The sequence below is a fragment of the Leucopleurus acutus genome (genome assembly GCF_964270905.1).
Source record: "Leucopleurus acutus genome assembly, chromosome: 19".
NCBI lineage: Eukaryota > Metazoa > Chordata > Mammalia > Artiodactyla > Delphinidae > Leucopleurus > Leucopleurus acutus.
Genome location: NC_139161.1, coordinates 18,392,826 through 18,404,017, shown reverse-complemented (window position 1 = coordinate 18,404,017; position 11,192 = coordinate 18,392,826).

The window sequence follows — 11,192 nt, the reverse complement described above, 5'->3', positions numbered from 1 at the left end:
AGGACTTACCTGTTGCACACACATCTCTCCTCTGAACCTCACAACTCTCCTATTGTGGGTAAAGTAAGAATTATGCTCCACATTTTACTGAGGCTCAGAAAGATGATGCGAGCTGCTCAGAATCACACAGTTAAGAAATCGCAGGGCTTCTCTGATGGCAGAGTGGTTGAGAGTCCGCCTGCCGATGCAGGGGACGCGGGTTCATGCCCCAGTCTGGGAAGATCCCACATGCCGCGGAGTGGCTGGGTCCGTGAGCCATGGCTGCTGAGCCTGCGCGTCCGGAGCCTGTGCTCCGCAATGGGAGAGGCCACAACAGTGAGAGGCCCGCATACCACAAAAAGAAAAAAAAAAAGAAAGAAATGGCAGAAGCAGGAATTGCCCTTAGGTGTCTGGCTGTCCAGTCTGGAGCAGTTTGATGCAGAGGAAGAAGGAGCGCGGACTTTGGGGTTAGACAGGTCTGAGTTCAAATCTGAAGTTTGCCACTTCGCAACTGTGTGCCCTGGGGCAAGTCACCTCACCTCTCTGAGCTTCCATTTCCTCACCTGGGATGGTAGTTAAAGCTGCCATTCATCCCCTGATCTTAGCACCTCACACACATTCCCCAGTGGACACTCACAGAAGCCCTCGGAGGCAAGAGCTTTTCTCACCTTCTCCATCTTTCAGAAGAGGATTCTGAAGCACAGAGAGACTATGTAACCTGCACAAGGTCACACAGCTGGGAAGTGGAGGATCCAGGATTCAAACACAGGCAGCCTGACCCCACGGCATCAGAATGCCCACCCCACAGACGCTGGAGAATTTGAAATGAAATCGTTTATGTGAAGTGCGAAGTAGGTAATAGATACATGTGGCTCCCTTCCTAGTACATCTAGTTCTCAACCTCAGTGATTCCAAAGGGAGAGTGTGGGACTGCGGGAGGCACTGAGGAAATTCTACAGAAACAGCCTCGGGAGGTCCCTCGAGGGGCTGCAGGCTGTGAGGGCTCTGGAAGGAATCCACAGGGGGCTGGGAGGGAGGAAAGCCTTCCCGGGGGCCTGGCCCGCATGCTGTAATCGGATTCCTGTTCTGGCCTCCGCATCTGGCCAGGGACCCCATCCCAGGGAGGCCCAGAGTCTGGCCCTTTGCCCCTGGAAGGGTGGGCCCTGGGTCGTGGCGGGGGTGGGGGGGCGCTGAGAGGTCAGGAGGGGCACAGGGGGCCCTCTGTGCTGAGAAGGCAGGGCCCTGGCACCCCGGCGCCCGCACAGCTGCTGGCGTCTGTCAGCCACCCTGCGGGGCGCAGCGGGGGGCCTGCCGGCCTCTACATCTTCCTGACAGGCCCCTCTTCTGAGGCCAGGAAAGAACAACAATGGTCCTCCCCTCACGGCGACCCGTTTGTTAGATGAAGGCCGAGCACCGGCACCTTTAACCTCCTCCAAGTCAGCGTGTCCCCGCCGAGGCCCCGAGGCCTGCGAGACAGAGGTGGACGGACGTGGCAGAAAGGACCCCTGCGCAGCCGAGGGGAGCAGGGCTTGCAGGAAGGGAGGGGACCCCATTTCGGCTTGTTGCTGGGGGAGGCGGGGGAGGAAGAGGAAAAGGCTGCATCAGGAGGAGGGTCCCCGAGGAGGACGCTGGGCCTGGCCAGACCCGACCCAACCCAGGGAGCTTTCGGAATGTCCCCCATTGTGCTTGGCAGGCAGGCGTGCCCTTGGCGCCTGCAGACCTGCTTCCGCACTTGCCCCCCTCCCACCTGTGCCTGGACTTGAAGGGGTGTCAGGGGAGAACCCGGGCCAGATTCAAGGTGTGGCCTTGCCCTTCTGCTGCTGTGTGGCCTCAGGCAAGTCACACCCCTTTTCTGAGCCTCAGTTTTCTCGCTGGCCAAGTAGAGATGACAGGACCGGCCTCCTGTGGCTGTTATGAGGATAAATGACCCGATGTCTGTGAAAAGAGCTGGCTGACTGTACAGGGCGATGTACCTGGGGAATTATTATGTCTTCCCCTTCCTTACTCAGCTGGACTACGGGGCAGGGCACGGCTCCATGGAGGGTGAAGACAGCCCATCCTAGTGGCCTCCTCACCCCATACTTTCTTCTATGGTAACATAACAGAGGGTCAAGATCATAGCCTTGGGAATCAGGAGAGCATGGGTTCAAATCCTACCTCTGCCACTAATAAACTGAATGGTTTTGGGCAACTCTATCACTTGAACCTCAGTTTCCTTTTTTCTTTTTTTTTTTTTTGGCCGTGCCGAGTGGCTTGTGTGATCTTTGTTCCCTGACCAGGGACTGAACCCGGGCCCCGGCAGTGAAAGGACCGAGTCCTAACCACTGGACCGCCAGGGAATTCCTGAGCCTCAGTTTCTTCATCTGTACAGTGGGAATAAATTTTTTCTTCTTTCCCCGTTGGGTTGCTGAGAAGAGAGTGAGGTGATGTAGGAAATCTTGTGCCATAGCCTGGTGTACAGTGTTTAGTGGTAACGTCTGGAGGATGATGATGAAAATACCTGAGGTTTTTGCCTTGAGGACAACTCCAGAAGGCCACCTGAGAGCGACAAGGTGAGGTCATTAGCATTCACTCATGTAGCAGAACATGTGAATCAGATAAGACACCTGATCCCTAGGAAGACCACGAGGGATGGGAGGGGAGACAGACAAGCTTTAAATATGATGGAAATCATTTTGGACCAGAATGTTTATTGCTGGTCCTGGGAATTATTTGGAATGTATATATCCTTTTTGTCTCAGAAAACTTTGAGGCAGAAGGGTTACTACTCACCTATAGGACTTCTGTGAGGCTCAGCCAATGAGATGGACAGGTCGGAGTTGAGGAAACCACGGAATACAGTCCTCACAACGGTCACAGATGCTCCCAGGAAGCTTCCGAGACATTTCAGGGGAATGTCCCAGGGGGACCTGATGACAGGGTCTTCCCCTAAATCCCAGAAAATACTGCGTTAATAATAGAGACAGTTCCCTCAGATGAAACTTCTCTCTTGTGTACATATTTTTTAAACCTTTGGTGCAACCGTCACTTGTCTGCTACCAAGATTGTGGGCAGATGACTGGAAGGCACAGTAACGCACACAGTGGCCTGCATCTGGACCCCAGCTCCCGGAGGTCACATGATCTCTGTTTCCTCAACTGAAAAGTGGAAGGTGGCTGTATAGACGATGTGCAGTAGGTGCTCAGTAAATGCACCCCTTCCAGAGCTTCTGTGCCTGAAGGAGTTAAAGGCACGTTGATCTCAAGGGAAGGCTCTAAGTTAGGGCAGCCAGAAAAAATACAGGGAGCCCAGTTAAATACGTTCTATGCAATACTGGGGACACACTTAAGCTGAAAAAGTATTTGTTGTTTATATGAAATTCAAATTTAACTGGGTGTCTTTTTCTCCCCCCTAGGTCTGGAAACCCTAATCTAAGGCAAAACTAATCTTCAAGATGGAGAAGGCTCTGACCTTACTTTCTGAGTCGGGATATTTGCACTTTGACAGAAGGCTCTGGAAGGAAACTCTCAAGGGGGCATTCCAGGGGGAGGGGTGGTGGTCCGGTAGGTTTAACTTTGGCTGTGGGCTTTCTGGTTGCAAGAGGGGCCCAGGGTCCCCCAGGAAGGTCTCCCATGGAGGCCTTTGGAGTGAGACAAAGCAGACAGGAGGAGGGGGAGGAGGAAGGGCATGCAGGTGAAGGGAGTGAGGACAAAGGTGAGTGCCCTGGGCAGGAAGTGCTGAAAGAGAGAAGGAGGGAGGCCTGGGCCGGGCGCCAGCCTGGGAGACTCCCAGGCCCACTTCCCCGGGCGCACTTTTCCAGCCCTTGATGCAAGGCAGCAGTGCTATTATTTGGGGGAAAACCAGCTAACCAGATAGGACAGCAAACCGGGGATTTATGTGGTGTGGGAACAGCTCGGGTTTCCCTCACTGTTTATCCAGCAGTATTTTTTAAAACAGAAATCAGCGCGCGGGTAACCACAGCTGTGAGTTACTGGCTCTGGCTGCGAGGTCTGTGAGGGCTGGGGGGGGTGGGGGGTGGGGGTTTCCTCAAAGGTGCTTTGCTCTGCATCGGCTTGGAAGGTGCAAAAGGAATGTGCCCTTCCAGAGCTCGGGGCCAGGTGAGAAGAGTGGCCCTGGGCAGCTCCTGTGTCACTCTTTCTCCTTAGGACAAAGGGCAGCATCCCTGAGGGAACTGTGACTGTCAAGGCCTAAAGGCTTTGAGACCTCTAGGTCTAGGGGTCGTGAACCCACAGGGGCCGGGGAGGGGTGGGTGGGCAAGTAAACACAAGCTAGGAGAGCCAGCTGGGAGCCAAAGGGGTAGAGTGAGAGATAGGGGGGCCCAACAGCTGCTTGACACTGGCCAGTTTTGCCTTGCAAGATCTTGGCTTGCTTTAACCAGACCTTTTCTTTTCTTTCTTTCTTTTTTTTTTCTTTTTTCAAAACCATGATTCTAGATTTTTAATGCAATCTCTCAATTTTTATTCATTTATTTATATTTATTTATTTTAAAGGGGAAATCTAGTTGATCTACAATATTATGTTAGTTTCAGGTGTACTACATAGTGATTTGACATTTGCATACATTCTGAGATGATCACCACGATAAGTCTAGTAACCATCTGTCTCCATACAAAGTTATTACAATATCATTGAATATATTCCTTATGCTTATTTATTTTATAACTGGAGATTTGTACCTCTTAATCTCCTGTACCTATTTCTGGCAACCACCCATTTGTTCTCTGTATCTATGAGTCTCTCTCTCTCTCTTTTTTTTTTTGATACATTTATTTATTTATTTATGGCTGCGTTGGGTCTTCGTTGCTGTGCATGGACTTTCACTAGTTGCAGTGAGCAGGGACTACTTTTCATTGCGGTGCGTGGGTTTCTCATTGCAGTGGCTTCTCTTGTTGTGGAGCACAGGCTCTAGGCATGTGGGCTTCAGTACTCGTGGCACACGGGCTCAGTAGTTGTGGCTCGTGAGCTCGAGTGCAGGTTCAGTAGTTGTGGCACATGGGCTTAGTTGCTCCACAGCACGTGGGATCTTCCCGGACCAGGGCTTGAACCTGTGTCCCCTGCATTGGCAGGTGGATTCTTAACCACTGCGCCACCGGGGAAGTCCTATGAGTCTCTTTTCATTTTGTTTTGTTTGTTTTGATTTTTAGATTCTACATATAAGTGAGATTGTACAGATTTTGTTTTGTCTTTGTCTGACTTAATTTCACTTGGCATAATACCCTTTAGATCCATCTATGTCGTCACAAACAGCAAGATTTCATTTTTTTATGACATATATATATATATTTCACATCTTTATCCATTCATCTGTCAATCGACACTTTGGTTGCTTCCATAGCTTGGCTATTGTAAATAATTCTGTAATGAACATTGGGTGCATATATCTTTTTGAATTTGTGTTTTCATTTTCTTTGTGTGAATACCCAGAAGTAAAGTTCCTGGATTGTATGGCAATTCTGTTTTTAATTTTTTGAGGACCCTCCATACTGTTTTCCATAGTGGCTGCTCCCATTTACAATCCCACCAACAGTGCACGAGTGTTCCCTTTTCTCCATATCCTCCCCAGCACTTGTTATTTTTTGTCTTTTTGTTGATAGTCATTCTGACAGGTGTGAGGTGGTATCTCATTGTGGTTTTGATTTGCATTTCCCTGATGATTAATGATGTTGAGTATCTTTTCATGTGTCTGTTGGCCATCTGTATGTCTTCTTTGGGAAAATGTCTATTCAGATCTTCTGCTGATTATTATTATTATTTTTTTTTGGCGGTACGCAGGCCTCTCACTGCTGTGGCCTCTCCCATTGCGGAGCACAGGCTCCGGACGTGCAGGCTCAACGGCCATGGCTCATGGGCCCAGCTGCTCCGCGGCATGTGGGATCCTCCCGGACCGGGGCACAAACCCGTGTCCCCTGCATCAGCAGGCGGACTCTCAACCACTGCGCCACCAGGGAAGCCCCTCTGCCGATTTTTTAATCAGGTTTTTTCCTTGTGTTTGTGTTTGTTTTTTCTGATGTGGTAATTGTATGATCTCTCAGTTTTTAAATATTGGTAATGAATTTAAAACACTGCTAGTCCGAGAATTCCCTGGAGGTTCAGTGGTTAGGACTCAGGGTTTTCACTGCTGAGGGCCTGGGTTCAATCCCTGGTCAGGGAACTAAGATCCCGTAAGCTGTGCAGTGCGGCAGAAAAAAAAAAAATGCCCGTGGGCACAATTTGGTTCTTTTTTTTTTTTTAACATCTTTATTGGAGTATAATTGCTTTACAATGGTGTGTTAGTTTCTGCTTTATAACAAAGTGAATCAGATATACATATACATATATCCCCATATCTCTTCCCTCCGGCGTCTCCCTCCCTTCCACCCTCTCTATCCCACCCGTTTAGGTGGTCACAGAGCACTGAGCTGATCTCCCTGTGCTATGCGGCTGCTTCCCACTAGCTATCGATTTTACATTTGGCAGTGTATATATGTCCATGCCACTCTCTCACTTTGTCCCTCAGAATTTGGTTCTTGAACTGCCACTTTGCAATTTCTGGTCTCCTCCAAGTCTGCCTGCTCCCATTTTACAGATGACGAAACTGAGGCCCAGGGAGGCCTAGTGACTTGCCCAGAGCTGCACAGGTTGCTGTTGGGAAAACCATGGGTCCAGGAAGCCTGTGCAGTGTTCCTTGCCCAAGCTAGCAGTTTTGTTGGCTGAGCCCGAGGTCTTATCAAGCAATTCTCAAGTGCTTCCCATGTATCTCTCATTTGCACAGACGTGACATTCACACACACACCCGTAACCTACTCGATTCTAGCAATGACCCTGAGGGAGCCGGGCTGGCATTAATCCATTTTTGTACAGGTGGGGAAACCGAGGCTGGGAGAGGCTAGGTGACTTGCAGGGTCAACAGTCTTAGAAAGGGCTGGAGCTAGGGCCTCCAATGACCGATCCATGATTTTTCCAGCCCCCAAATACTGTCATCTTTGGGGGATTCAGCCTGAGATGCACAGTAAACCCCTCCTAAAAGGGAACAGAAAATGGATGGGATACTTGGGTAAACTGAATGTTCTTCGTAACTTAAAGTTAATTGAAAATCCATAGGTTATCAATTTTCCAAGCAAGAGAATAAAATAGAAGATATTTCAAAAAGCAATTATACTAGGCATGGTTTAATCTTTCTTTGATGATTCCGAAGGCATTTCAGGGGAATGTAATGCCTTGGGGTATCATTACGAACACTAATAATTACTGTGTAGGGCTGTGAGACAAGTTCTCATCAATTTCCTCCTGGCTATTTGGGGGTGTTCTAAAAGATCGCAGCCCACAGTGGTGAGCGTGTGTCTGTGTTCCTGATGCTCTTTCCATCTTTGCCTGTTTCAGGGTGGCCTTGTGGAAAGACCAGTGTCCCAGGAGAGATCTTGCTGCATTTCATCTGTAAAATGGGGATAGTGCTGACTCCTTCTATACTCACTGTATGAGGTTCTACTTAAAGGATCTCAGATCTCACAGCATCAGAGCAGGAAGGAGTTTCCAATCATAGGGTACATCAGCTTCATTTTACCAGGGAGGAGTCTGAGGCCCAGAGAAGTTAGGGGCCTTGTCCAAGGTCACACAGCCAGGGAAGGGGTGTTGGAATCTGGTTTTTCTGCTTTCTAGACTTTCCTGAATACCACTTTGAGGCAGAAAAGACCTGTAGGAGCTGAAAGATTAACACACAATTACACGTGCAATCAGAGACACACGGGGTCTCTCTGGCCACAGAGAGGAAAAGCTCAGATCTCCCCAGCCAATTCTGGGGAGGCTGTGAACCCCTTAGTTCAGGGCAGGGAGGAACCCAGGTTAGGGGGTAGGGTAGCTGAGACACCCCTGTGAGATTTATGGTTTCATGAAGGTCAGAGCATTTTAAAATGTGGTAATTTTGAGTGTGCAGCCTCCCAGGGCCCTTCTTCTTTTAACTGAAGAAATAAACAATCTCCCCTAAGGTATCCTTGGCCAAGGGGAAAGGCAGGGGCAATGTTGACTGAGGAGGGGGCAGCCTGGGAGGACACTGGGTCATGGAGAAGTACAATAGCCAAAGAGCTAGCTGGCCTGGCCTGAGCCCCAGGGGAGGCAGGTCACAAGGGGTATGCCACACATATCAACATGCGGACACACCTGCACACCTCCTGCCTGGGCCCTGAGAGTCCCTACGTAGAGCACACACATACGCACAATCAAATACAGAGCGGCTCAGCGCACCAGAAGCTGTATGTGTGTCTGTGGCGGATGCTCTCAGAGCAGCTACTGGGTGACCTACTCACGCTTAGGGCAGAGCGCTCGTCATCTGGGCAGAAATACCGGAGCAGAGGCAGACACACACGGCACAACCACAAATGCTTGATTTAGGTACTCCCACCTGCACACACACACCACTAGACACACTAGAAGGCACGTCAGGACGGAAGTGTCCCCACATGCCTCTCCCTATACACATACGAATGTTCACCCTCCCCAACCATCTAAGGAACGGTTTTATCAGTCCAAGTTCTCAGACAGCTGAACACAAGAGATGAGCTCTGAAACCCCGATGTACATGGGCGCTCTGGTCTCACACACACGTGCACGCACACTCGCATGCGCACACTGACGCGTGTCCTCAGCCTTTGGGTTAGTTTTGCTGGTTCCATTTTCAAACAGTAACAGCATTCATCTCTGTCAGCTTAACCCACAACCCAACTCCCACGTTCGGCACACAAACAGTTAATGTCCCAGTTCTTGGATCTTCAAAGCATCTCACACCCTGGTCAAAGGGTCCTGCTTTATAATCTCTGGAGGAGCTTCCACCTATTATACAAGGAAAGGAAGAGTAAGAAAAACGGGTTCAGGGTTTAAGGTTGAAACATTTTGGAGCTAGGGACTGGCCCTGGGCCCTGCGGCGCCATCTGGTGGTGTGAATAAGAACTGCAGCACATTCTACAATGAACCCAGGTCTAAGCTTCGACCTCTTCCAGAGTGTGAGGACCTGCTTTTGACCCTAGAATGGTGGACGAAGGATGGGGTATCAAGCCCCTGTGGCGTCTGTGGCCCCACAGCTGCATGCAGACACAGAGGGTGGGAAGAGAGCTACCTGCTGTTTACTGAACCCCTCCCCTCCAAAGCACCCCAGGCTTATGTCGGCCCCAGCTTCTGTTTTCTGGATTTTAAATGGAAGATAAAGTCAGGGGGGGTGGACAGCTGTCCCCACTACAGGCCTGAAGTGTCCCCTTCCAGTGAGACCCAGTGGCAGAACTGGAAGGCAGATGCTATCAGGGCCTGCATCTGCCTTGTTCACCTGCCCGGGCCCAAAAAATCACCTGGCACAGTACCTGCCACAGACAGAATCTCTAATATGGAGAAAAGAATTCCTGTCTTACTAAGTTCAGGCATGGCCTCTCCGAAAAGGTGACATTTGAGCAGAGACCTGATGGAAATGAGGGATGGAGGGAGCATGCTGATATCCAGAAAACAGTCTGGACCAAGAGAGCAGCACGTGCAAATGCCCTGAGGCACGGGGGCACTTGGAGACCCCAAGGAATGGCAAGGAGGCTGGAAAAGAGTGAGCGAGATGGAGAGTGGTCAGAAATGTAGTCAGAGACATAGCTGGGGGGGAGGAGGGGCGCACTACTACGCATTGCTACCCATCTTGTTCCAAAATGGAAATGAAGGCAGCTCTGGGCATTCTCCGTGAAGAAACTGCCAGGGACTCAGTACCACCCTGAACACCTGGTGATACAAAATGATAAGTCCCTTCCTCCACCTGTCATACAGTCCGATTTCAGAGATGAGACATATTCATATGAATAATAACAAAGGATATAAGAGACCCAAGCATATAAGAAACACAGCAAACAGTGTGGCATCCGTAGGCGCTGGAGGCCTGGAAGGTCATTTGGGCTCCGAGTAGTCCCAGAAGTCATCATGGAGGACACGAAGGTGTGAGCCTGGCATGGCAGCATGTAGGAGAGGGGAGAGGGCAGTCAGGAGGGGGCACGGTTTGGGCAAAAGATGGCAGGGGATGGGGAGTGTCACTTTGAGAATAAAATCTGCCACGTTTCAGGAACAATAGAAAGTGTCTCGATCATTTATTGAACATGTATTTACTGAGCCAGGCACTGTTCCCCAGTTGAGCCCCTTCCCGGCGGGGTGACCCATGCTGAGTCCACAAACCTCTCTGAACCTTAAGGCAGCATGGTAACTACACCACGAGCAAAGGCGGTGCACCCACGGGGCCTACAGTGACAGGCCGGGTGCTGTGGTGGCGATAGGAGGCTTGCCCAGGAGCTCGCAGTCCAGAGAAGGGAAGATGGCAGATCCATTAACCCCAGAGACAGACTGGGACTTGAGGCTGAGAATGGGTGAGCAGAGTGGGGTTTGTGGAAGGACAAATGGCCCAGCAGGACAGGGCTGGGGTCCACACTCAGGATGAAGCGGCCTGACCTGCCTCCCCCGCAATGCACTTTCCAAGCAGGCTTGTCCCTCCAAAACGCAGGAGTGGAAATTTCAGAGAACCCATCGCATTCTCCCTGCGCTGCTCGGAGAAGACGACTGTAAATGTAAGAACACTTGTCAACCCACAGACAGGCACTGAGCACCTCCCTAGGAGATCAGAGAAGAGGCCCTGGCCTGGGAGCTCCTGCAGGTGGTCCTTGGGGGCCCCACGGGGCATCCTAACGTCAGGGCAGTGGGGAACAGGAACAAGCCAGAAGGAGCGGTTCTGGTGGAAAGCAAGGAGAGAGGACGTTGGAAGGGTCGCTGAGAGGCAGAATGCAGAATGGAGAACGTGGGGTGATGAGTCAGAGGGCACTGGAAGGTGCTGAAGTCGTTTGTGTGTGGGGGGGGGGTGGGGGGGGGAGATGAGTGTTTGCACAGGGCATGGAGCTGCCCCAAGGGTGGGCTAGGGGCAGGACCTGGAGGGGGAAGGAGGCTGTAGGAGGGGGAGGGGAAGACAGCAGGGAGGCCAGGGCCACCGAGGACTCTGCAGGAGGCATCTGTGCCCATTAATGGTCCCTGGGGAAGCAGCTCTGGATTCAACAGGTCTCTGGAATGCTCCTCGGGCTGCAGACGGCTCCTTGAATTACTGCCACAAGCCCCCGGGGTCTGGGGGTCGCATAAATTCAGGGGCGGGGCACACCTGTATTTGTCGGGAGCAGTCCAGCCCACCTTGCCTGTTGTCGCTGAACAGGTCACTGAACTTGCAGAGCAATCAGATCCCAGGC